A 27074-nucleotide genomic window follows, 5' to 3' on the forward strand; every position below is an offset into this window, starting at 1 on the left:
GGTGCCCCATTCCCCCGTTTCCATAACCACCTTCATATCTCACAACCAGATATCAACAGAGACCTCAATATCAAATTTGAAGATTCCAACCCTATTCCTTCACCTAATATTGAAATTAGTACTATTTCGTAATTTTCGAACAATTATAGTACACACTTCCACAACCACCTCCATATCTCAATTTCAAAAGCAACAAGAGTCCTCAATATCAAATGTAAGCATTCCAACCCTACCCTTTCATCTAATAGCAAATTTCGTACTTTTGGAAAAATTATAGTACGCCTTTTCAAAATAATCTCCATATTTCAACCTCAGGTACCAACAGTTACTTTAATATCAAATTTCAGAATTTCACCTCTGTAATTTCCTTCATTGCCAAATTTAGTATCATTTAGTACAATTTTTGTACATATTTCCAGAACCACCTCCATATCTCATAACCAGACACCAAGAGAGATATCAAATTTCGGGATTCCAGCTCTATAGATTTACTCAATACCAAATATAGCACCATTCAGTACTTTTCGTACAATTATATTATACATTTTCAAAACAATTTCCATATCTCAATTCCAGATACCAAGAAAGACCTCAATATCAAATTTGATGATTCCAGACCTGTCCTTTCATCCAACACAAAACTATTTAGATCTTTTCCTACAAACATAGGACGTAAACAGCGATATCAATTTCAAATTTCAGAATTAAGGCTCTAATCCTTCACCCAATACCAAATTTAGTTGTAGTACCCATTTCCAAAACCACCATTACATATTAATCCCAGATACCATCAATTTTAAATTTCAAAATTCCAGCCCTAAACATTCACCGAAATACCAAATATAGTACAATTTAGTACTTTTCGTACAAATTAAGGACGAATTTTCAAACCTACGCCGATTCTTAAAGCTCAGATCAGTGATCTAAATATAAAATCTTCGAATTATATCTATATTCCTTCACCCCTACCAAATGTAGCACTATTCAGTTAAAGTACACATTTCCGAAACCATCTCCATATGTCCAGGCTACACATGAACAGTGACCCTAATGACACATTTCAGATTTCAAGCATTATAAGTTCACCCAGAGCCAAATTGTACAATAGGTAGTACCATTTAGTACTTTTCGGACAGTTGTAGTACACATTTTTAAAACCATATCTTTATCACGAATCTACCACCAACCGGGAACCCTAATACAAAATTTTAATTTCATTCGTTCACCTTACAAAACAGTTCTAAATTAAGTACCATTTAGTACAGTTCGCACACTTAGTACACATTTCCAAATCCACCTTCATATATCAACCTTTCTTTCCAACCTTAATTCTCATACAAAATATTTAGCTTTATCCGTTCACATAATACTAAATGGTACCATTTTAGAAGGTTAATAACATTTTAGAACATTTCCTTAATTTATAGTTCAAATTTCCAATAACCCTTTGATAAACCTGACCTGCACTCCATCACTGGCTCTCATTCCTACTTTCACAATTCCGGCTCCATCGGTTTATCACAGTTGTTAATTGTACTAAATTTAGTACAATTTAATACTAACATGTAAAAACTACCAAAACTACCTAATCCTAATCTACCAAAACTAACCTAATCCTATACTCTGACAGAAGTCGTATTCTAAATTTCAGGATACCACCTCTATTGGTTCACCTAGGTCCAAATTGTAACAAATTTAGTACTATATAGTACACATAAATATAAATTCCCATAATCAAATACATCATTCAATCCAATAGAAATCTTATTTCCAATTTTCAGTATTCCAACTCCACTGGTTACCCCAATCCTACAATCCAACAATAATATTAATTCCAAATTGCAGGATTCCAGCTCTATCGGTTCACCCAATTCAAAGTTGTACCAAATTCCAAATCTACCTCCATATCCCAATCATACACTCCGGCAGTAATCTTATTGCCAAATTTTAACATTCCAACTCTTCCGGATCTCCCAAAAAATAAGTTGTATCAAATTTAGTACCATTTAGTACACATATGTATGAATTTCCAAAATTTCCTACATACATAAATACTACAGTGCAATAGGATTTCTGTACTCTCAAAACGTTAAATTGTACTACATTTAGTACCATGTAGTACATAAAAGTACAAATTCTCACAATCACCTGCATTCTGCAATCCAATAGAAATCTTATTTCCAAATTTCATTTTTTCATACTATCTGTTCTCCTAAAAATTTAAATAATTCCAAATTTAGTACCATTTAGTACATATAAGTACGAATTTTCAAAACTACCTGCATTTCTCAGTCCTAAACTTCTCAGTCCCAACTCTACTGCTTCTCCCAAAATTTCAATTCTAACAAAATTTAGTATACATAAGTATGAATTACCACAAATTCCCACATACCAAAGATCTACGAATCAAAACTATCTCCTTACATCTGTCTACTCTTCTACCTTGATTCCCATGCCAAATATGGTACTTTTCGTAATCATATGGTGCGAATTTCCAGAAAAACATTTGGTGCTTCCATCATATACTCTATCAGTGACCCTCTCGGCACAGTGATACCCAGAGGGCTAGTATGGATACTAATAAGAGAAATCTCCATAAAAACTTGGGTGCTGTATGAGTCGAAAACCCCTTTATTTAAACAAACTACGTTCTGATCATGACTTATGTTGTGGTTTCGAAATTCAGCTTCAACAACGAAAAAATTGTTCTCTTGTGGATATAGATTTAAGACTTAACCCAACCCATTGTGTTCGCAATCTTGGCCCATTATTTACTTCGCTTAACTACAAATGAAAAGATTAGAGTTTAATACCAGCAGTACTTTTCGTACAATTATAGTACACATTTCCGATGCCACCTCCATATGTTCAGGCTACACATGCACAGCGATCCTAATATCAAATTTCAGATATCAAGCACTTTCTGTTCACCCAATACCGAATTGTACCTAATATAGTACTATTTAGTACTTGTACTTGTAGTACACATTTCCAAAATACCTCTTTATCACATACAAACCCCAATAGGGACCCCAATAAAGACATTTTAAAATTCCAGCTACTTCCGCTCACCCAAAATCAAATTGTGACGAATTCAAGATTTAACAATATCCGACCACATATCGTACCAAATTTACTGCATTCTAGAACTTTTTGTGCAGGTATTTTTAAAATGTCGAAAAACACATTCGTTTGTATATTCTACACAACATCGATGACTCCTACCCTAAATTTCCGATTTCCAGCTCTATTCCTTCCCCAAATACTTTTAAGTATGAATTTCCGAATCTCCTGCCATATATCAACAGAGATCCACAAAAAGTGATCCCAATGCCAAATTTTAGCCTTCCAATCAATATTAGTACCATTTAGTATTTTTAAGTACATATTTCCAAAATCACCCCCAAATATCTACCCTACACACATACAGTGATCCTAATGACAAATTTCAGATTTCAAGCTGTATCCCTTCACTCAATACCTAAATCAGTACCTCTCATACGCTGATCGCTTAACTACAAATCAAAAAATTGGAGTTTAGTACCAGCAGGGGACAGAGTTTAAATATAACTTATAGAAATCTTATACCTCGATGTTAAAAATACTCCGTCGTTATAATTTTTATTAAAGACAAATGTAACTTTTTGCTTCTATTGACACCCTCTGTCCACCATTGGTACACTACAGCATCAGCCATTATTTCCAACAATGATTCGTTTGTAGAACGTCACTTTTTTTCTCAAATGGCCAACTGCAGCAGCAACACTTAATAACATGGCAAATTTTCATTAAATTAAGCCAACTTTGAAATATGAGAATTTTAATGGCAAACTAAGTAGACTGCAATATGAAATTGGAGCTGTATACGACGATTCTCTGTGCGTTCTGGCTATGTAACTACTTATGTATGTAATGAAATGAAATGTTGTGCTTTTATTTCCCATTTTTTTAGCATTTGCCACATGTTCACAGTGTGTAAGAATGGCATAGTTGCAGGAGAATGAAAAGCTGGCAAACTGTTAGTTTGATGATGACGTTGCTCTGCAGAAGCAGCAACTGCTGCCAATGTTGTTGTTGGTGAGGGAAAATTGCATCAAGGCTAGTTTGGCATCTGAAATTACGTTTTAATGAATTGAAAGCCTGAGACGTGAGTGACTGTTAATCGAAACGATTCGCAATTATATTTTTGCAAATCGATACATAATTAAAAAAACAGAACTGTATGTTCAAGGTAATTTCAGATCAAATTAAGTTAAATGAATTAATTTATGTTTTTTTTACCAAACTTAATAAAAAATTATGAAAATGATACGTTTAATTTTTATACCTCCAAAAAATGGTTAAAGAGGGTATATAACGATTGATACGACCGAAATTTGTCTCATCGAAATTAGAGTTTTGGATGAAATATGTTTCAAGGCATTTGGAGTCGATCTAATCCATAAAAGTACTTCGTAATATGTTTCCAGAATATTTTCCAGATCAAAATCCGAAATAGGCAATATGTATAGGAAAATGAAACAAGTAAAAAAAACATCGGCCGAGCCGAACTTTTAATACCCTCCACCTTAGGGTAATGGAAACATTAGAACCAATTATGACCCACAAATACCAATTTTTAGACATATTCGTGGGAAAATGTGGCAAAAATCATCAAAATACCGAATATCGGGAGGTACCGCTATATCGGGCTATACAAAAACGTGGACCTATACATACAATGTTTCGCCACCGCAGCTAGAACCCACTATGACCAACAAATACCAATTTTTAGACAAAAAATCATCAAAATACCGAATATCGGGAGGTACCGTTATACGGGGACTATACCAAAACGTGGACCGATATATGCCATTTTGAATACCAACCATCCTAGACACAATACAAATTATTCTGACGCTCTACGTCAAGTAATGTGGCCTGTATAGTGATTTCAACAGACAGGCAGACTGACATCGTTAAATCGAATTAGAATTTTGTGCTGATTATGAATATATATACATTGTGGGGTCTACGACGAATATTTAGACATGCCACAAACGGAATGACAAAGTTAATATACCCTCCTTTCCAAGGCGGAGGGTATAAATAATATAATTTGAATATGGTATATCCTGATATTTATATAAGACTAGATCACTTAGGAATATGTGCAATTTGTCAAGTCACCCATAAGGCACACATTTTAAGTACTTATAATAATAATAATAATAGTAATAATAATAATAATAATAATAATAATAATAATAATAATAATAATAATAATAATAATAATAATAATAATAAAAATAATAATAATAATAATAATAATAATAATAATAATAATAATAATAATAATAATAATAATAATAATAAAAATAATAATAATAATAATAATAATAATAATAATAATAATAATAATAATAATAATAATAATAATAATAATAATAATAATAATAATAATAATAATAATAATAATAATAATAATAATAATAATAATAATAATAAAATAATAATAATAATAATAATAATAATAATAATAATAATAATAATAATAATAATAATAATAATAATAATAATAATAATAATAATAATAATAATAATAATAATAAAATAATAATAATAATAATAATAATAATAATAATAATAATAATAATAATAATAATAAAACTCTCTCAAAATATATATATATATTTAAACTACTTATATATCGGACAAGCCTTCCTGACACCTCCCCCAAAAAAAGTTGAGAAACTAGTCCGTATGTTACATACTAGCATACTAGCCCACCATTCGTCTGCAAAAAGTCCACCTTAAAAGTTTCGTCTCCACATATAAATCCTAGAAAACAACGCTCAATATAAAATAGAAGCATATACTGCGCAAATCTACAACAATCTATATTTCTCCATTCCAGACAATAACAGTGATCCAAAATTAGGTACTATTTAATACTCTTCGCACAAAATTAATGCATATTTCCAAAACCACCTCCATATCTTTGCTACAGACACCAACTGTGAGATCTATATCAAATTTCAGGAATTCAGCTCAATTAGTTCGTCTAACTAATATTTAGTATTTTTGTACTAAATAGTACATACTTCCAAAACCACCTCCATATCTTAATTCCAGATACCAACAGAGACCTCAATATCAAATCTAAGGATTTCAACACTATTCTTTCACTCAGTTCCCAAGATATTAACACATAGTACAAATATAGTGTACACCACCGAAACCTCCTCCATATCTTAATTACAGACAGCAACAGTGACATCTAAAGCTATATTCCTCCACCCAATACAAAATTTAGTACCATTTAGTACTTTTCGTAAAATTATGATACACATTGCCAAAACAACCTCCATATCTCAATTTAAGATACCAACAGAGACCTCGATATCAAATACAGGATGCATTTTCGCCAAGTCTCAAACTTAAAAATTTTATTTCGATCCCTTTACCCATTAACGAGTAAAGTACAATTAAGTACTTTTCGTGTAATTATAGCAAGCATTTCGAAAACCACCTGCATATATCAATCAATATCATACCAATAGAGACCTCAATATCAAATTTCGGGGTACCAACTATATATATTTACGCAAATACCAAGTTTAGTACCATTCGAACAATTATAGAACACATTTCCCAAACCACTTCCATATATTCACAGATGCCAACAGTGATATTTAGTACTTTTCATACAATTATAGAAACGGAGACCTAATTATCGAATTTGAGGATTCTAGCCCTATGACTTCACCAAATACCAAATATATCCCCCTTCCATATATTCAGGATACACATGAAAAGCGACACTAAGGGTGGAAATACATAAAGCCCATATTTGGCTGGCTTCTTCGTAGATGAACAAAGGAGTTTTAGATTGACTTAGTTCCAGCCGATGTGTTTAGCCAGCCAGATAAGCGCTGTATGTATTCCCACCTTAATACCAAATTTCAGATTTCAAGCTCTATCTGTTCACCCAGTACCAAATTGTATTAAATAAAGCATTATTTGGTACTTTTCGTGCACTTATAGTACACTTTTCCAAAACCAACTCTTTTTCACAAATCTACCACCCAATAGCAAAATTTCAAATTACCAGCTTCTTCCGTTCACCTAAAAAAGGAATTCTACCAAATTTAGTATCGTTTAGTACAGTTGGTACACTTAGTACACATTTCCGAACAAATATCCTTAATCAAATCAATTTCCAAGAATCGATTCTGATACGAAATTTTAAGATTTTGCCACTATCCGTTCACATAATTCCGAATGGTACCAAATTAACTGCATGTTAGTACTTTTTGTACAGGTATTGTTGTAATTTCGAAAAACCCATGCGTTTGTCTACACAACATCTAAATTTCAGTTTTCGAGTTCTATTCCTTCCCCATGTATCGAAGTTACTACTATTTAGTACTCTTCGTAACTTTTTGTACATATTTCCATATCCTCCGCCATATTTCAACAAAACTGCAGAAAAGGTGATCCCAATGCCAAATTTTACAGTTCCAGCTCAACTCCTTACTTAAATAACAAATTTATTACCATTTAGTACGTATTTCCAAAACCACTTCCAAATCTCTACCCTCTACAGTGGTTACCCCAGATTAATCTATTCAACCAACCAAAGTAATGCATCCCTTTTCCTAAGTCTACTAACGCCCTAAAATCCGGACTATGGGGTGTTCGCGCTCCCTGCTCCGGAAATTCGGACTAGCCGTGCACTAAAAGTACTAAAAAACAATATGGAATGTCTAAACAGTACTAAATTCAGTACAATTTTTTTTCGACCGTCGCTACGCTCTACTTTCCTCTCGGTCGTCAGGGGCGGAAAGTGATGCGATGGGGCGATCGAAAAAAATTGTATTCAGTAAAATTTAGTTCTGTTTAGACATTCCATATTGCTTTTTAGTACTTTTAGTGCACTGCTAGTCCGAATTTCGAAAACCTTACCTTGCCCAAGTATCAAACTTACTTACTTACTTTTTAGTACGTATTTCCAAAACTACATCCACGGTACACACTAAAAGTGATGCGAAAGCCAAATTTTGATTTCAAACAGTATCCACGTACGTACTGCAAAATTTAGACCTTTCGTACGCTTGCTGAAGGCATTTTCAAACGCAACTCTTTATCATAACCTATCCACCCGCAAATACTCCATTTTAAAATTTCAGATCTATCTGTTCAACCAAAAACCTAATTTTACTGAATTTCATACTATTCAGTACAGTAGTTACACTTAGTACACATTTCCATAAGCACCTACTTTTACCGACACTACTTCCCAAACGTAATGTTTATACCAAATGTCAAGATTTTAACTGTTCGCAAAATAACAAGTAAAAAAGCTGTAAGTCCAGCCGGGCCAAACTTTGAATACCCTCCACCATTTGGAACGATTTTGGCAATTCTCAAAAACAATTAAATCCGTTAAAAATTCAGTTAAAACTTTGAAACCGCCGAATGTAGCATATTGGGGTCTATACGACGACAAGGACCTGCATAGGTAATATTTGTCATAAGCCATTACAATATTCAAATGCGAAACTTAAAAAAATCGAATATCGGGTGGTACCGTTAAATGGTGGTACCGTTATATACTAAATTTGAAACAATTCTGGTGAATAGTCTCCCTAAAAATCATCAATATACCAAATATCGGGAGGTACCATTATATGGGGGCTATACATGGCCCATTTTCAATACCAAAAGTCCTGCAGATATAACATATATTTGAGTAAAATTTTATGAATCTACTTCAATTCGTTCGGAAGTTAGAGTGATTTCCACAGACTGACAAACGGACGGACATCGCTAAATCGACATAGAATTTTCTGCTGATCAAGGATATATACACTTTATGGGTCTAAAATGTGTATTTCGAGGTGTTACAAACGGAATGACAAACTTAATATACCCTCCATACTATGGTGGAGGGTATAAAAAAGGTACGTACTTTATGGATTTGTAGTATTTTTAGTACACGTCTAATCCGATTTTTGGAAACACCCAGCCTTGTCTCACCCCTACCCACCAATATTTCACCACATAGAAAATTTCAAGATTCTAGCTACAGCCGTTCCGCCTGGACGTTGATGAATCTGTCAGCCACTAATTGTTTACTCTTTTCCACAATTTTGTCTATTTAAGCACTCATTGAGCCAACAATTAAAAAGTGGATATTCGGTTAACTTTCCAAGAGCCCATTAACTTAATCGAATAAGGATTTTCTATAAATGTAAAAAAGCATCCCTATTATGAAATAAAAAAAACAAAATAATTTCATTCAAATGGGTTGAATGGATTTATGCACAGTATAATTTTTTTTTATTTAATTCAAATTTAATCCCGATTTTTTTCCACTAATGCCAGAAAAGCAAATAATTCTCCCGGAATAAAATTACAATATGAGTGGAAGAAAAAAAAAAGAAACAAACAATTGAAGTAAATAATAAATTTCTCATCAGTTATCCATCCATTCAACCGTACTTCACGTCAAATAAAAAAAAAGTTCTGCCATAACAAAGATTAACATAAATTATAATTTGAGGGTAGTCGTCACCGTTTTTTTTTTTCGTTTCGTCGTTATTGTTTTTATGCTTCAACAAATTCCCCCAAATACCAGGGCACGTAAATTCTTGGAATTTTGCAAGATATCTGTCGCATCCCTGTATAAGAATGTCATGTTACCTCAGCGTTATTTACATTTTAACAATTCCTTCCTATAGCAAACGGAATTTGCTACCAATCGAAAACATGAAAAAAAGGTCATAGTTCAAATGAGTTTATACAAATTTTTGGGGAGCGTTTACTTTTGTAATAAAACCAATCTACATAATATTTTTTTTTTTTGTTTTTTTTGAATACACATCTTGTTGGGATTCTGTAATGAACTCTGACCTTTATCAATGTTTTAAAATAAGACTAATGTATTTTACAGCGGCTGCGATAAATTATTTAAGACGCTTGGGATTTTTTATCGAAGTAAATATATTTTAGAGAGAATATCCTCGGAATGTAAAAACAATCGGTACGACTACTACCCGTGCGGGGCCCACCATGTGATACCCTACAACACTACAATATGTTAGAAGCCACCTTATGTCCAAATCTATTTTGGAAGATTTCGCTTTTTATACCCTCCACCATTCTATGGAGGGTATATTTATTTTGTCATTCCGTTTGTAACTCCACGAAATATTCATAATAGACCCGACAAAGTATATATATATATATATATATATATATATATATATATATATATATATATATATATATATATATATATATATATATATATATATATATATATATATATATATATATATATATATATATATATATATATATATATATATATATATATATATATATATATATATATATATATATATATATATATATATATATATATATATATATATATATATATATATATATATATATATATTCTGGATCAGCGTAAAATTCTATGACGGCTGACTGTATGTCTATCTATTGTAATCACGCAATCTTTCGAACGAATTGAGATCGAAGGCTAAAATTTTGCATAGTTTACCAGTAGGCATGTTAAGTTCGTAAATGGGCCATGTCGGTCCACGTTTTCGTATAGCCCCCATATAACGGTAGCTCCCGATTTTGATGATTTCAGCAGCATTATTCACCGGAATCGTTTCATATTTGGTATTTGAAGTTCGAAATGGATACTACAGCCTGAGACAGAAAATTGTCTGTGCAAATCCACGTGTTCGTATAGCCCCCATATAACGATACCTCGCTATATTCGGTATTTTGATGGTTTTAGCAGCATTATTCACCGGAATCGTTTCAAATTTAGCATTTGAAGTTCGCAATGAATACTACAGCCTATGACAGAAAATTGTTGCACACAAGTCCAAGTCTTCCTATAGCCCCCATATAACGGTACCTCCCAATTTTCGGTATTTTGATGATTTCAGCTACATTATTCACCGGAATCGTTTCAAATTTCGTACTTGAAGATCCTAATGAGAACTACAGCCTATAACGGAAAATTGTTGTACACAAGTCCAAGTCTTCCTATAGCCCCCATATAACGGTACCTTCCGATATTCGGTATTTTGACGATTTTAGCGACATTTTTCACCGGAATTGTTTCAAATTTGGTATTTGAAGTTCATAATGGGTACTACAGCTTATGACCAAAATTTTTATATGCAGGTCCAAGTCTTCGTGTAGCTTCCATATGGCGGTACCTCCCGACAGTCGGTATTTTGAGGATTTCAGCAACATTATTCACCGGAATTGTTTCAAATTTGGTATTTGAAGTTCGCATTGAATACTACAGCCTATAACAGAAAATTGTTTTATACAAGTCCAAGTCTTCCTATAGGCCCATATAACGGTACCTCCCGATATTCGGTATTTTGACGATTTCAGCAGCATTATTCACCGGAATTGTTTCAAATTTGGTAGTTGAAGTTCGTTATGAGTACTACAGCCTATTACAAAAATTTGTATATGCAGTTCCACGTCTTCGTATAGCCCCCATATGACGGTACCTCCCGGCAGTCGGTAAATTTCCTACCGGAAGATCCTAATGGGTACTACAACCTAAGACGGAAAATAATGGGTACAACAACCTATGACGATATTCCGCATTTTCACTATTTTTGCGGTTTTCATTTAAGTGGTAGTTTTCGGATTTTTTTTCAAAATTTTTAATTTCCTTCGCCATGGTGGAGGGTATTAAAAGTTCGGCCAGGCCGAACTTACCTTCTTTTTACATGTTAAATTATATCACGGATCACTGTCTATATATTACCCTTTGCAATTTGACCAGGGACATTTGCCCAATATTTACGCACTCCGTCCTGCTGTTAGTTGTTGGTCATCCAAAATGCTAGAAATCTTCTATGTCCTTAACTCTCTTCTTAGATGTGTCAAATGACTTCAATTGTGTGATAAGGATTTTTTTCAGTTTTTGGTTCATTTGAACCCCTAAATATTTTGCGATCATCTCCAAAAGTAAGAGGTCCCTCTGTATCTCCAAATTTAGACTCATCTATATGATTTGCTTTTCTACGATATGTGGAAATCAGCAACGAAATCAGCATAAAAAAGCAGGAAGTTGGCCTTTTGTGTATTTCGGATATCGCCTGTAAGTAATTCTGGTATTTTTTCACACAAGATTAGTAGTTCAATCTACCCACTGACCTAAACTATTTTTTCATGTGAGATTTCGTGTCCTTTGGTTTCTATTTGTGACCTTTATAACGGCTGCAAAATTAGGAACATTTCTAGTTGTTGGTCCATTTCAACCCCTAAATATATTGTGGACATATTTGAAAATAATAGGCATAACCCTACGATGAGCCTAACCCTACCCTTGTGAAAATTTTCATGAGGATCGCACGATAATTGCAATCTGTATATAATAACCCCAACCTGTGTTGTAAGGCAGAAAAAATATTACAAAATGTACACTTCAATATTTAAGTCAAATTGAAAAAATCGCATGCGATAAAAAATATGAAAAAATAAAAAAATGTCACAAAATACTACAAAATATATATTATCATCATTACTGGCATCTTTTTATGCGATTTTTTTAGATTTTATACTTTTATGCCAAGAGGGCATTCTGAATTGACCAAAATCGGTCCAGCCATTCTTGAGATATAAGCATTCTAGCTAACATCCCCTTCCTTTGTATATATACATCGTATATATTTCGCTATATATATCCGATATATTTACTATCGTCATCTACGTAACGGTCAGAATTGACCTGTTCGTCTATTTGTGATTTCGCCGGGACTAAAAATATTCGCGGTTTAATGGAAAATTTGGCTTTTGTTTAGAACAAATGTTATGGTTTATTTCACCCACTAAATATTACCCGATGACCATCAAAATTGGAAGGCTTCTGCCCAGCCCTAAGCTCTAGCCCCATGCTAACTTCCACTTCGATAGGTATATAATTGCGACCTGTAGAGCAACTGCACAATCAGGAAATATTTCAGTTTCAATCCCTAAATATTATACGATCATCTCCAATAGCAATAGGCTTCTATTCTGGCTATAGCCCCACCTCCATTCTAAATTTCGGGCCATAATTGCGACCTGTAGAGTGATTACAAATTAACATGGACAGACGGACGGACATACATAGTTAGATCGGCGATAAAGGAAGATCCATATATACTTTTCCATGTGGGAAACAAATATTTCGAGGTGTTACATAAGTTTTGGCCCAATTAAACATATAGTGTTGTAGGGTATAAAAATATATTTGTTTTAATGAGCTTGTGACATAAAAAACAGAAAATTAATATATTAAAAAAAAAATAAATAAAATTAACTCAAATAATCGCAATTATGTCCCACAATTTTTAAATTAAAACAAAAAATATAATTAAATCATAAACTTCTCATTGGAAATTGTTATCTCTTATTGCGTTTACAACCTAACATTTGATGCCAGTTATGACTGCTCACATTTTCATAAAATTTTACTCTGTGATAAAATTTCAAATTATTTCCATAGTTTACATCAACAAACTCCATAACTTTGTTGTAGTTGTCTAACAAATATTTATCTTCCATTACTTTGTGTATTCCCAGGCTGTAAGATTCTCGGCAGTTTTGTGTAACTCATTGAAAGTTTTCTATTTTTTATTTTTATTTTAAATCATCACAAACAAACTGAGTGAAATTGTATTTAAGCTTCTATACAAATTGTTTTTCAACAATTGAGATAATTGAATATGGTAAAGTATGAAGGAACAATTTTGATAAGGACATTTGAAACAATTTTGTCTTTACGTTGGCAACCATTGGATGGAGGGTTCAATAATTTTGCCGCAGTTTCTTTATAGAAAAGAAGTCCACCAAAATACATACGATATAAGACCCTCAACAGCTTTAAAAAACAATTATTAAGAAGTGATTGTGGCATTAATAGCTCTTCAATTTCTATTGAATAGAAAAATGTGCCTCATGTTTTCTAAAAACTAGAAAATATGTCTTTCACAGAATCTTCCATAGAATGGAGAGCCTTTGCCTAGAAGGCGGCTTGCAGCTTTTCTATACAAATTCTATGGAACTTAAGGTTATTAACTGACATTCCATACAACACATCTGAAGAATAGAAGGCCTCTAAAAGAAAAAAAAAAGGTCAAAAATATAATCCATAATAGAAAACCTTCAACTTAGACCTTTTTAATAGACTTGAATGCCTTCAAGAGGTCTTATATAGAACAGAATTTGTTCTATAGGTCTTCTACAAAATAATAAATTTTTGACATGACTTTTACCGGTGTAAAACGTGGACTTAGGGTACTTATGGTCCCTTTTTAGTCCTCACCATCCCTGAATCAAACAATCATTCGAAACTTTGACCAGATCCGGGAGGTACGATGTAATGAACCTATGTGGTCTATAAAGGTCCCAAAATTGGACACTCCTTGTCCAGCTTCATGGGAGGTACACAATGTTTGGAAATTTTGATCAGGTCCGCTGGAGATACAAAGACATGAAAGCTGTTTGGAATTTTTTCGAGGAAAGGTATGAAAAAATAAGTTATTTCCAAAATTTGGACCAGCTTCAGGGTAGGTACGGAAATCGGACAATGTTTGGAAAGTTTTATCAGCTCTATGGGAGGTACGAATACTCGCACCTATTTTAATTTTTTTAGTTTTCGTTTTTTTAAATTTCGACCAGTTTTCTGGTGACACATGACCTTTTTTCGGTCCACGTGTTCGAACAACCCCGGAATTTTACCTTTTTTGAAAATATTAACAATTTCTGGGGTATATACGAAAACGTGGATCTAGGTGACCTATGGCTTCTTTTCGGTACACGTTTTTGTATCAAATTCGGAAAGTTTTAATAGTTCCGGGGAGGTACGGACACGTATACTAGGGTGAAATACGGCCTCTCTCAGAATTTTTGACCAGTTCCGATGCAGGCGTCCTATGTACTTTCTTTGGACATTTTTTCTGGGGGATGTATTGAAATGTAATCTGTGGCCTTTATTCAGAAAAGGCAGGAAAAGGTGACCTATGTTCAAATTTTTGGTATTGGCATTCCCTAATTTTCCCATGGTTTGAAAATTTGAGCAGCTCTGGGGGAGGTAAGAAAACGTGGGCCAATATGACCGATTTCTGTCCAGGAATTGGATCCCGTTTGGAAAATTTGACCAACTTCGGGAAAGGTACAAATCCATGGACCTATGGCGGTCCCGTTTGACAATATTGACGAGATCGAGGGGAGATACAAAAACGTGGACATATGTGATCTTGGCCAATTTTTTGTTCACACGGACGCGGAATTTTACCATTTACAACCAATTTCTATTTGACCTCATGTCGATTCGTACCACCCGGCAATTTTACCTTTGGTTACTTATAGACCTTTTTGGGTTCACCCGGTCCCCGAATTTCACCCTTTTGGAGAATGTCGACTAGTCAGTCTTCGTATTCGAACAACCCTTGTAATTTTACCCTATTTTGGAAATGTTGACCATTGGGCTAAAAGTACGAAAACGTGGAACTTGGTGACCTATGGGTTCCTTTCCGTCTATATTTTCGTACCTCCCTCGGAAATAGATCTAATTTGCCTTTTATTTTTTTTTTTTGCGGGGAGATGGGGATGCGTGCACTAAGTTGGCCTAAGACCACATTTTAGAATTATTGACCAGTTCCGGTTGAGATAAGAAAACGTGGACCGATTAAGGACCCCAATTACAGGGTAATTAAAAAACGCGAACTTAGCAGATATATGGATCCGTTTTGGTAATGTTGACTAATTCCGTGTTGGTACGAAAACGTGGACCAAGGAAACCTATGAATCTTTCAGGGAAATGTTCAATAGATCTGTGAAAAGTACGAAAACGTTGACCTAGGAGACCTGTGAACCATTTCTGGGAATTAGGACCAGTTTCGGTTAAGGTAAAACCCCCTTTTGTTTCGGATATTTCGACCACTTCCGGATAGGTATGAAAATGTGGTCTAAGGAGTCATATGGATCCGTTTTAAAAATTTTTACTAGATCTCTGGGAGGTATAAAAACTTTGACCAATGAGACATACGGACCCTTTCTGGGAATTATGACAGATTTCGGTTAAGGTGGGGGTTTTGGAAATTTCGACTGATTTCGAAAAAGCACGAACAATTAAACCTAGAAGATCTACGGATGCATTTTGCAAATTTGGAATACTTCTGGGGGTCGTATGAAAATGTGGCCTCTGACCTATCCTCGGAAATTTTGGATTAAATCTGCGAGACGTGCAATGTAGACCCATCCGGGAGCGTTTTTTTTTTTTTTTTTTTTTTGGAAATTTTGAGAAATTCCCGGTCGGAGGTTCGAAAATATGGATCAGGGGTCCTATGAAATAAAATATATATTTATTAACTACTGTTCCCAACGGAAAACCTTTAATGAACTTTCAACAGAAGACCTTTGACTGGTCATACATATAAAACAGAAAGAATGTTAAACTCTGTTACAGAAGCTATCGAAAGATCTTCTGTTGAATAGAAGGCCTTCATCAGGAAGATATTTTCTTAAATAAAAGACCTGTCTTGAATGGAAAATATACTATGGATAATTTTTTGAATAGAAGATATTATTACAACATGTCTTTTAGTGAAGTCCTCCGGAAATTTTCACATGGAACATCTTTGACAGTTCATCTATAAAATTAAATATGTCAGTTTTGAATAATTAATTTTGCAGTTTTACTTATAGTGCTTTGACTTCGGCATAACTTTTGAAATTACCATTAAATGATATTTTATCTTGAATCTCTTTACCATATCTTCAATTTTCCTATTTCGAAAATGAAGTACTTGTATATTGTAACGACAACTCCTTGCAGAATAAACATTTTGCAACAGTAGTGCGTTAATTTAAAGAAAACATTTACTAAAGAACGCACGCAACATTGTTTTGTTGCCACGGATTCTTTGACACAATCTGCTGTGTCCGTTACTTACATCTTTCTAGCTTTCTATGCCCTCCTCCTCCTCGAAAAACCCCGTAATAAGACAACATTTATTAGTCTGTGTGTATTTGCAAATGGATTCGTCCTTGTTATACACTTAACATCCAGCAGCAACCCGATGTAGTTGGTTTGGTTCGTTAGTGTGGTGGTCATAAAGGTAGTTGGTTTTCTTTCCAACATTTTTCTATTTGCTTTTCCTTCAAGCAATGGAAAATTGTGTAGTTGCCGAAGCTTAATGAAACGGTAAAACAAAGTTTTTCTTTACCAAAAAATAAGCAAAGCAAATGCAACTACATTTTGCCGAGAGGATTTAAACTATTTCCCCTAGTTTTACTTTTTTATATATAAATAGAAAACGAACTTCTTATACTATGAAGGGTCGCGATTCACATTTGGCAATGTTTATGTTAGGTTCAAAGCAGAGATTTCCCAGCTAATGCAGGACTGCATCTTATAATGAACTGAATTATAAAAGATGTCGGTTGTATTAATAGTTAATTGTATTGTTAACTTAAACCTTCTCATCCTGTATGAAATATGAATTACTTATGCCTCCACGGTTTGTTCACCTAAGGTTCCTTTTTTTGTATCAATAATTAGATAATTTAATGAAATCCGAAACATGAACTTTCAGTTTATATACTTTCTATAAAATTGTATATGCATTTTTTTAACAAAGACAAAACTGTTTGAAGTATTTAATAGGTAGTAGATAACGAATTATGAAGTTTGACTCGGCACTACTTTAGGTATAATGAAGAAAAACTAATAAAGGAATTTTGCAAAAATAATGAGTACAGTTGTTAACAAGCTACTGAATGTGCCCTGTAGGTCTATTCCAAATGTTTTTACTCTTCCGAACTTTTAATACCCTCAACCATTTGGAAGGAACTTTAAAAATTTCAAATAAAATGCCGTCGAAAAAGATATCTAAGCTAAAAAACGTTATTTAGGAGCTACACGAAGATTTGTAGTTGAATGATTTTTTATACCCTACAACACTATATGTTGGGAGTATTTTAATTTTGATTGGGCCAAAAATTATGTAACACCACGAAATATTGGTTTCCCACATAGGAAAGTATGTATAGATCTTCCTATCTCGCCGAGATGAGTCGATCTAGCTATCTATGTCCGTCCGTCTGTCCGTCTGTCCATGTTAATTTGTAATCAAGCTACAGGTCGCAATTATGAACCGATCCTCACGAAATTGAAAATGGAGGTGGGGTTAGGGTCAGAATAGAACCCTATTGTTTTTGGAGATGATCGCACGATATTTAGGGGTTGAAATGGACCAAAAACAGAAAATAGGCAAGAAATCGGATATATATCAAAATAGATACAATATATATGTAAAAGAATTGATCTTATTTATTCTGCTTATAAATCAAGAACCGCTGGGCCGATTTTCACAATTCCCAATATAACAATAAAAAAGTTTATATCATTTGTCCATTTTTTTTTTTCAATTTTTATCGTATTTTTTATCGCATGCGATTTTTTTTATTTCAATTTGACTTATAATTTTGAATTGTAAATTTTCTAAATTTTTACACCCCCAACACTACGTTTTGAGGGTATTATATGAATATCGCAATTATCGTTCGATCCACACGAAATTTTGCAAGGAGATAGGGTTAGGGTCAGAATTAAAGCCTATTGTTCTTAAGATGTGCATTTAGAGGTGCAAATAGTTTAAAAAAAATTAACAAGGCAAAACTAAAAAAAAAAAAATTTTTTTCTAATTTTGTAGTCGCTCTATAGGCCACAATTGAAAACTAATCGACACGGAATTTCGCATCAGAAAAGAGTTAAGGACAGGGAAGAAGTTTAACATTTTGGATGACCATTGGATTATATTTATTTGTAAAATATACCACAACTTTCGTGTAAAATTGTTTTGAATACTTAACAATACTACGCAGTGCGTAAATATTGGCCAAAATCTCCGGGTCAAAAAACTAAGGGTAACATCTGGGTGGGGTTCTTTGACATTATTTCAAAAACAAAATCTTCCAAAATGGATTTGGATATAAGGGGACTTCGAACATATTGTAGTGTTGTAGGGTATCACATGGTCGGCCCCGCACGACTATAGCCTTTGCTTACTTGTTTTATCATAGGCTGTAGTGCCAGATACGAAATTTAAAATAATTCCGGTTAATAATGTAGCTGATATCATCTAATTCTTTATATATGACAATATCTATATATATAACTCAGAACGACGGGTCTGATATTGATATTCACACCACTTCGGGATGGACTCTTGACAGCAAATTATAAATAAAAAAAAATAAATAAACAGCGTGACATGAGCTAATAAAAAATTAATAAAAATGTGAATAAAAATATTTTTGTGATACACAGGGTGAGATTTAAAACTGAAACCAACTTCAGACTGCTGTCATTTCAAAGCCACTCGTCCAACAGCTGTTTAAATTATTTTAGTGACAGCTCATTATACGGTGCGTACAAAAGCATTTTGGTGAGAATATTCAGGAAAAAAAAAACACAAGTGGCTATCGTTAGAGCACTCCAGCATTTAAATGTGAATAAATCTTTTGTGTCTCGTACCATCACTCGTTACCGTAATACTGGACCGTAGCTCGACGTCAAGGAAGTGGACGGAAGAAAACAGCAACATCAGCAAAAATGGTTTGAAAAGTAGAGAAGCGACTTGATCGAAGTCCGCGTCGCAGTGGCCAAAAAATGGCTCGTGAGCTGACCATATCGCAATATTCCATTCGGCAAATATTGAAAAATGAGCTCGGGGTAAAGCCATTGAAATTCCAAAAAGTACAAGAACTTACCCAGCAACAGAAAAAAAAATAGACTCTAAAGAGTTGCTTCGCTTGGCCGAAAGTGGTGAACTGCCGAATTTGGCTTTCTCCGATGAGAAAACATTCGTTGTCCAGCAGTTTGTAAACAAACAAAATGAAAATATGCACCTTCGGTTCGCCGCCAGAACTCAAGCGCCGTGCATGGGTATGGTGTGGGCCGCCATAACAGCCGACGGTCTCTCTCCACTCGTATTAATCGACCGTGGCTAAAGAGGTCAGCTGAAACTGTGCACCTTCGGTTGGCCACCAGAACTTAGGCGCCGTCCATGAAGATGGTGTGGGCCGCCATAACAGCCGATGGTCGCTCTCCGCTCGTATTAATCGACCGTGGCATTAGAATAAATGCCGAATATTATTGCGAAAATATTCTGGAGGGTGTATAAAACCGTGGGCACTCAAACATTTTGGCCGCAGACCTTGGACATTCCAGCAGGACTCAGCACCATCGCACTCAGCACGCGCCACCCAAGCATTGTTACAAAATTAGGTTTCCCGCTCCATTTCCAGCGCACAATGCCCACCAAAATTTCCGGATACCAATTCGTTGGACAATTGTGTCTGGAGTATTTTGGAAAGCAAGGTTGGCACTAAAAAATACCAAAGTGTCGATCACCTCAAGCAAGCGCTTCGCCGGGAATGAACCAAAATACCGCAGAGCAACATTCGGGCAGCCTGTGACGGTTTCATTGGCCGCGTGAAGGCCATAATTCGTGCCAAAGGTGACCAATTCGAACAAATCTAAAATTTGATGCTATTTCCGACATTTTTTGGTTTCATTCAATAAAATTTAAAAATTATGACGTTTAACTTCGTTGCGGTTTTTTTTTATCTCACCTGTATGGTTCATAGTTTAGTACATCACTTCCTAAAGGTATAAGTGATTTCATAAATTTCGTTTATTTCAAATCGCTCATACCCAGAGTTTTCATACAAATGGCCGGAGTTTAAGGAACTAGATACGGAACAAGTTACTTGGATCGAAGTATAACTCTTATTGGACTACATGTCAAATCATTTTATATTTCGAGGTTTGTTCGATATTTCTTTATCGGATATTCGTTAATGTTGCCTCTTTGCAAACAAAGATGTGGGTACTTGTCACTTTCGGCACATTTCTCTACATCTTTCCCATAAAGGGCATTTTTCCATATTTAAATGTTTCAAGTTTTAATTTTGTGTAGAGGCTTACCATGTGGAATTATAGCAACATTTTCTCCCATGAAATATAAAAATCTATGAAGTATGCACATTCTCCCCCGATATCTCGCCAACAGTATCCTCCCGCCAACAACACATTACAACAAAAAATATTAAGACATTTTTTTTCATTTCCGCTACAGTTTCCCTCTGCAATAAATTAACTGTTTTTACTCTGGGGCATATTTTAATTGTATTGCTCCCTCTTTGCAGTGCGAAGCCAATTCTGTGTAACTGGGAAAAACGTTTATTTCTTGTGAAATTCGAACAAACTAGACAACGTTTATATCCGAAATGTAGGGAATACAAAAATAAGCATTATAATGTTTTAATGTTGTTTTCACCCAGCATATCCTCCTTTTCTCTTGCTCTCTCATTCTCTTTCTTGGAAATCCTTGGATCTGCGAAATTGTTGGTCGTGGCAATTTAAACAAAAAAAAAATGATGCAACAAAAACACCAACCATCCACAAGAAAACAGGAATCAACGTTAAGTGCTTTTTCTGTTGTTACTGAAGCATTTGTTTGGAAAAGTCGTTTAATCATCTTCATTAATTTAGCCAAAACGCCATGCTGCATCCTCCTTACACCAGCCGCCAACACAACACTACACCCTGCCATCATCAGCGTCATCATCGCCGTTATCATCAATGGGAGCTAATTTAGCGAAGAATTTAATGCGCTCGTTCAAATTTTTTACGTTCATTTGACTGCATCTAGCAGCTAGAGCAGCTTCCTTGCCATGTTTCGCATTTCCCAGGATGATTGTCAACGACGATGCGCCTTCATCTGAAACATCTTTTCCTTTTGTTTTAGCCTAATTAGTTGCAATGTTCTCAGATTATTATTTTAAGTACACCAAATAGTTATAATGTTCGTACACAACAACTATACGATACGATGCAGCGAGGATGGTTATGAATGTCATCCAATTTGTCAGTGAAGCAAATTCATGAAAGATCATAGATTAGAAGTTTTAGAAAAGTTGGATTTTTATTACATAGTTTTTCTCACAGCGACATCATAATTGACCATGAAGTATTAGGAATGATTTTTGTCAGAGTCTTTTATAATGACAGATCGGAGAAACTTGAAATAGATCGGAGAAACTTGAAAAGTTTGACCAAAAAGGAGAAGACCGAAATAACTAGTAGATCTAGGTTAATATAAATATTCAGATACACGAAGTTTGGTGAAAATCGCAGACTTGTTTCGCATGTTACAAGGGCTGTAAATTTTCAAAATTATGACCCCATGCGATCTCTGGCTGAAGTGTTTAGCATATTAAGAGATATATAATTATTTAAAATTTTGATTCTTTGTAGGAAAGGTAACAGAAGCAGTGAACCGATATGTACCATCTTCACACCAGATCTTATATTAATTTAAGGACAATCCGGTTATTATTTCACATTTTATGTTAAATATCATTATTCAAAATGTTAACCCTTTGTGAGGGAGATCCAGAAGGAGTGGTCCTATATATTCCACCTTCTCACCGGAGCTTGTTTTAGTAGAAATATTTGAATGTGTGAAATTTGAAGAGATTGAGTGAGATTGAATGATCAATTCGCAATTTATGATCGTTTTGGATATTCAAAATTTTAACACTTTATGGGGGAGGTAACAGAAAGAGTTGTCCCATATATCTCATTTTCAAACCAGATCCTGTGTTGATAAAAAAATATTGGTATGTGCTATATTTGAAGAAAATCGACTTATTATTTCATATATTATAAGAGTTATAATTATTCCAAAATTTGAACCTTTGTGGGAGGTACTTGAAGGCGTGGTTCAATAATGTCCTTCTGCTCACCTTAAAATATTGGGTGTTGCTAAGTTTGCATAAAATCAAATAACGATTTCTTCTTCTATGAGGTGAATTATTTTCTTTGAAAATGTGTGACCTTTTTGGGGTCGATCTAAGTTTGACAATAATATTATGATGTACCAAGTTTGGAATACATCGAATACTCCCTTCGAGAGTTATCATGCGCACCAGCCAGACAGACGGACATCGCTAGATCGACTTCAAATGTACTAAAACGGATTTTTTCCAAAGGTACGTTGAGGTACGTTTTGGCTGCATCAAATGATATATGATCTCTATAGCCATATGGCTTAGGGTATATAGGACATTTTTGACAATAAAAGCAGTGTAGTTTGGATTAGTTCCAAATGCTAAAAAGTATTAAATACTAAAAACAGGGTGAGATAAAAAAATAACCGCAACAAAGTCAAACGACATAATTTTTACATTAAAAAAGAAAAACAAGTAAAAAAGCTGTAACTTCGGCCGGGCCGAACTTTGAATACTCTCCACCATTTGGTACAAATTTAACAATTTTCAAAAAAAAAAATAATAATAAAATCCGTTAAAAATTCGATTAAAATCTTAAAAATAACAAATGTAGCGGCGACGTGGACCTTCAATATTCAAATGCGAAACTTGAAAAAAAAATCTGTTTATAGCAAAAATAATCAAAATACCGAATATAGGGTGGTACCATGGGTGTTTTAAACGTGGACTTGCACAGACAATTTATTGTCATAGGCTGTAGTATCCATAAGGAATTTCAAATACAAAATTTGAAATAATTTTGGTAAATAATGTCGCTAAAATCATCAAAAACCCGAATATCGGGGGTACCGTTATATACGAAGACGTGGACCTGCAGAGATTCATTACGAACTTCAAATTCTAAATTTGAAATCATCAAAATACCGAATATTGGGAGGTGCCGTTATATGGAGGCTATATCGAAGTATCCAATACGAACTTCAAATACCAAAATTGAAACAATTCCGGTTAATAATGTCGCTAAAATCATCAAAATACCGAATATCTGGGGGCACCGTTATATGGGACATACAAGCCCTAGTATCTATTACGAACTTTAAATATTAATTTTGAAACAATTCCGGTAAATAATGTCGCTAAAATCATCAAAATACCGCATATCGGGAGGTACCGTTATATGAAGGCTATACGAAGACGTGGACCTGTATTTCCCATTTTATCAACCTACCATTTCGTTCGACATAGAATTTTATGCTGATCAAGAATATATATACTTTGTGGGGTCTAAAATGTATATTTCGAAGTGTTACAAACGGAATGACAAACTTCATATACCCTCCATACTATGGTGGATGGTATAAAAATTATAGCCTTCAAACGTCCAATGAATCCGTCACACGCTGCCCGAATGTTGCTCGGCGGTATTTTGGCCTATTTCCAGCGAAGCTCTTACTTGAGGTGATCGACACTTTGGTATTTTATAGTGCCAACCTTGCTTTCCAAAATACGTAGTCCAACGGATTGGTATCTGAAGATTTTGGTGGCCATTGTGTGCTGGAAATGAAGTGAGGAACCTCATTTTGTAACCATTCTTGGATGGGCGTACTAAGTGCGATGGTGCTGAGTCCTGTTGGAATGTCCAAGGTCTGCGGCCAAAATGTTTGCGTGCCCAAGGCACCCTCCAAAATATTTTAGCGATAATATTCGTCATTTATTCACCACGGTCGATTAATATGAGCGGCCGGCACTTCAGTTCTGGTGGCCAACCGAAGGTCCACATTTTCATCTGACCTCTTTGGAAAGTAAACACGAAAATTTTGTTTGTCTGCTGGACAACAAATGTTTTCTCATCGGAGAAAACCAAATTCGGCAGTTCACCACTTTCGGCCAAGCAAAATAACTCTTTAGCCCTTTTGAGTCTATTTTCTTTCTGTTGCGGTGTAAGTTCTTGCACTATTTTTTAATTTCAATGGCTTTACCCCGATCTCATTTTTCAATATTTGGCGAATGAAATATTGCGATATGTTCAGGTCTCGAGCCATTTTTCGACCACTGCAACGCGGATTTCGATCACGTCGCTTCTGTTTTCTTCCAAATTTCAGATCATTAAGCACATCTCGAAAGAGAAATAAGAAAATCAATTATAAACTTATGATTTTCGCCTTAACAAGGCCAAACTCATACATTTCTAGTAATATAAAATCCTCCATTAGTGTGAGAAGGTTCGTTCTACTATTTCTGTTACCCTCCAAAATTAAAAAAAAAAACATGAGCAACGAAGTCCATATTTCTCCAAAATTTTTCATGTCTAATGTTCGTATCAATCTAAGAGTTAAGGTTAATAACACAAGCCCGGAAGTTTTTGAACCTCTTCCATAAAAGGTAAGATTATTTTTTTTCAAATTCCGAAATTAAATAACTGAGGTTATGCAATTTTAGGCAAACCACATCTCCACCACATCTCCACATGTATGTGTTTAAAATATTTCTGACGCTATTTCTTTTTAATATCCAATTATTTTTTAATACTATTCAATTAAATTAAAGTGATTAAACATACCATAATTTCACTGCATTTGCAATTTCGGGATCAAATGATTAACAATCTAAAAAAAAGAAAGAGAATTAAAAATATGATTTAAAAACAAATGGTATTATCTATAAATTATTAAATTACATGTGAAATGCATAAAAGTATTTTATTTATTGTTACAGTTCAAATGAAATGTCACAAACAATTATCTCTTTTGTTTGATACCAAAAAAAAAAAAACATCAAACTAAATAATTTCGCCCTTAGCTCTTTGTTACAAATTCAATAACTTTTTCTTTGTTATTTTTCGGTTTTCCACACACACACACATACGTTTTTGCTAAAAATGGAAAATATCGAACCGCACATCAGTTGGGTTTCTGGCAAATCGGTTGGAATAAAAACGATGTGCAGGGAATTAAAACTATGCTGTTGATATTGCTGCACAGTGGATTGTGTTTAATAAAATTGGAAAAAAAATACAAAAGCATTCAACATTTAAAAAAAAAAAAAAAACAGTATAGAAAAGTCGTGCGGGGCCGACTATATTATACCCTACACCGATATACGTATTTAGTAGAGCTCCCGTACCAAAAATGTTTATATTGGAAATTTATGTGAAGTAGGTCATACCAACTATGAAGCTTATTTGAATGCGTATCATGTCTTTAGAGTAGTCACAATTTGGGAACTATATCCAACTTTGAATCGATTTTTCAACAAATTTGGAGGAGGCTTTGTACATTTAGTTCCAAATAACATTTCTGTATGGTGCGTGATATGACTTCGATAAGTATTATATTAAACAATATTTATTGGAGCAATAGATAAACCGGAACAAATCTCACCAAATGGAAAAATTCTGTAGAATATGAAAAAAAATCTATCCAATTCCGGCTGATATTACATATATGGTGGACAATAACCGTAAAATAATATGAAAATGTATATCGAATGTATACTACATCTGAACCGATCTCTATAAAATTTGGCAGAGGTATTTTCAAGCTATATCTGATGTCCGGTATCAAATATCCTTATTGTGGAGTGCATATTACGCATGTGAGGGACTTACAACCCCAAATCGGATAAAACATATATATGACAGCTATTGCTATATCTGAAGCTATTTTCACCAAAATTTGAAGTATTTACTTCTAGACTGAATTCCGTTGGATGTGCCACAACTCACTCCGTTTGGGCTGATATTAGCTATTTGGTGCACGAAAAACCTGAAATCTGATGAAAATATATTTGAGAGCTATATCCAAATCTAAATCGAACTTGAAACAATTTTAGGCACTTCTACATACAAACATATGTATGGGAGCTATAGCTATATCTGAACCTATTTTCACCAAATGTTAAATACTTGTTTCTAGAATGATTTCAGTTGGATGTGCCGATTTTGGTACAATTTGACAGTATATGATATCTGGAACCAAATATCATTCTTGAGGGTTGCATATTACGAACATGAGAGACCTAAACACCAAGTCGGATGAGGCATATATATGGGAGCTATACCTATATCTCAACCGATTTTCTCCACATTTTATGTACTGCTTCTAGACTGAATTTGGTCGAAGGTGCCAAAATTCAGGTCATTTGGTCTGATATGTGCCATTTGGTGCACAATCCTAAATTGGTTGAAGATATATATAGGAGCTAAATCTAAATTTGGACCGATTCTAACCAATTTCAATAGGTTTCGTCCT

General features: G+C 34.2%; 1 protein-coding gene across 1 annotated transcript in view; it reads right to left on the reverse strand.

Moving 5' to 3' along the window:
• LOC101890888 (uncharacterized) overlaps positions 1-27074 on the reverse strand; it is a 518720-nt gene that overhangs the window by 148491 nt on the left and 343155 nt on the right. The window contains exon 7 of the mRNA XM_059119171.1: positions 25385-25430. The gene's annotated coding sequence lies outside the window, so the exon portion shown is untranslated. The remainder of the gene's footprint in view (positions 1-25384; positions 25431-27074) is intronic.

The sequence above is a fragment of the Musca domestica genome, unplaced genomic scaffold (assembly GCF_030504385.1).
Source record: "Musca domestica strain aabys unplaced genomic scaffold, Musca_domestica.polishedcontigs.V.1.1 14, whole genome shotgun sequence".
Classification (NCBI taxonomy): Eukaryota; Metazoa; Arthropoda; class Insecta; order Diptera; family Muscidae; genus Musca; species Musca domestica.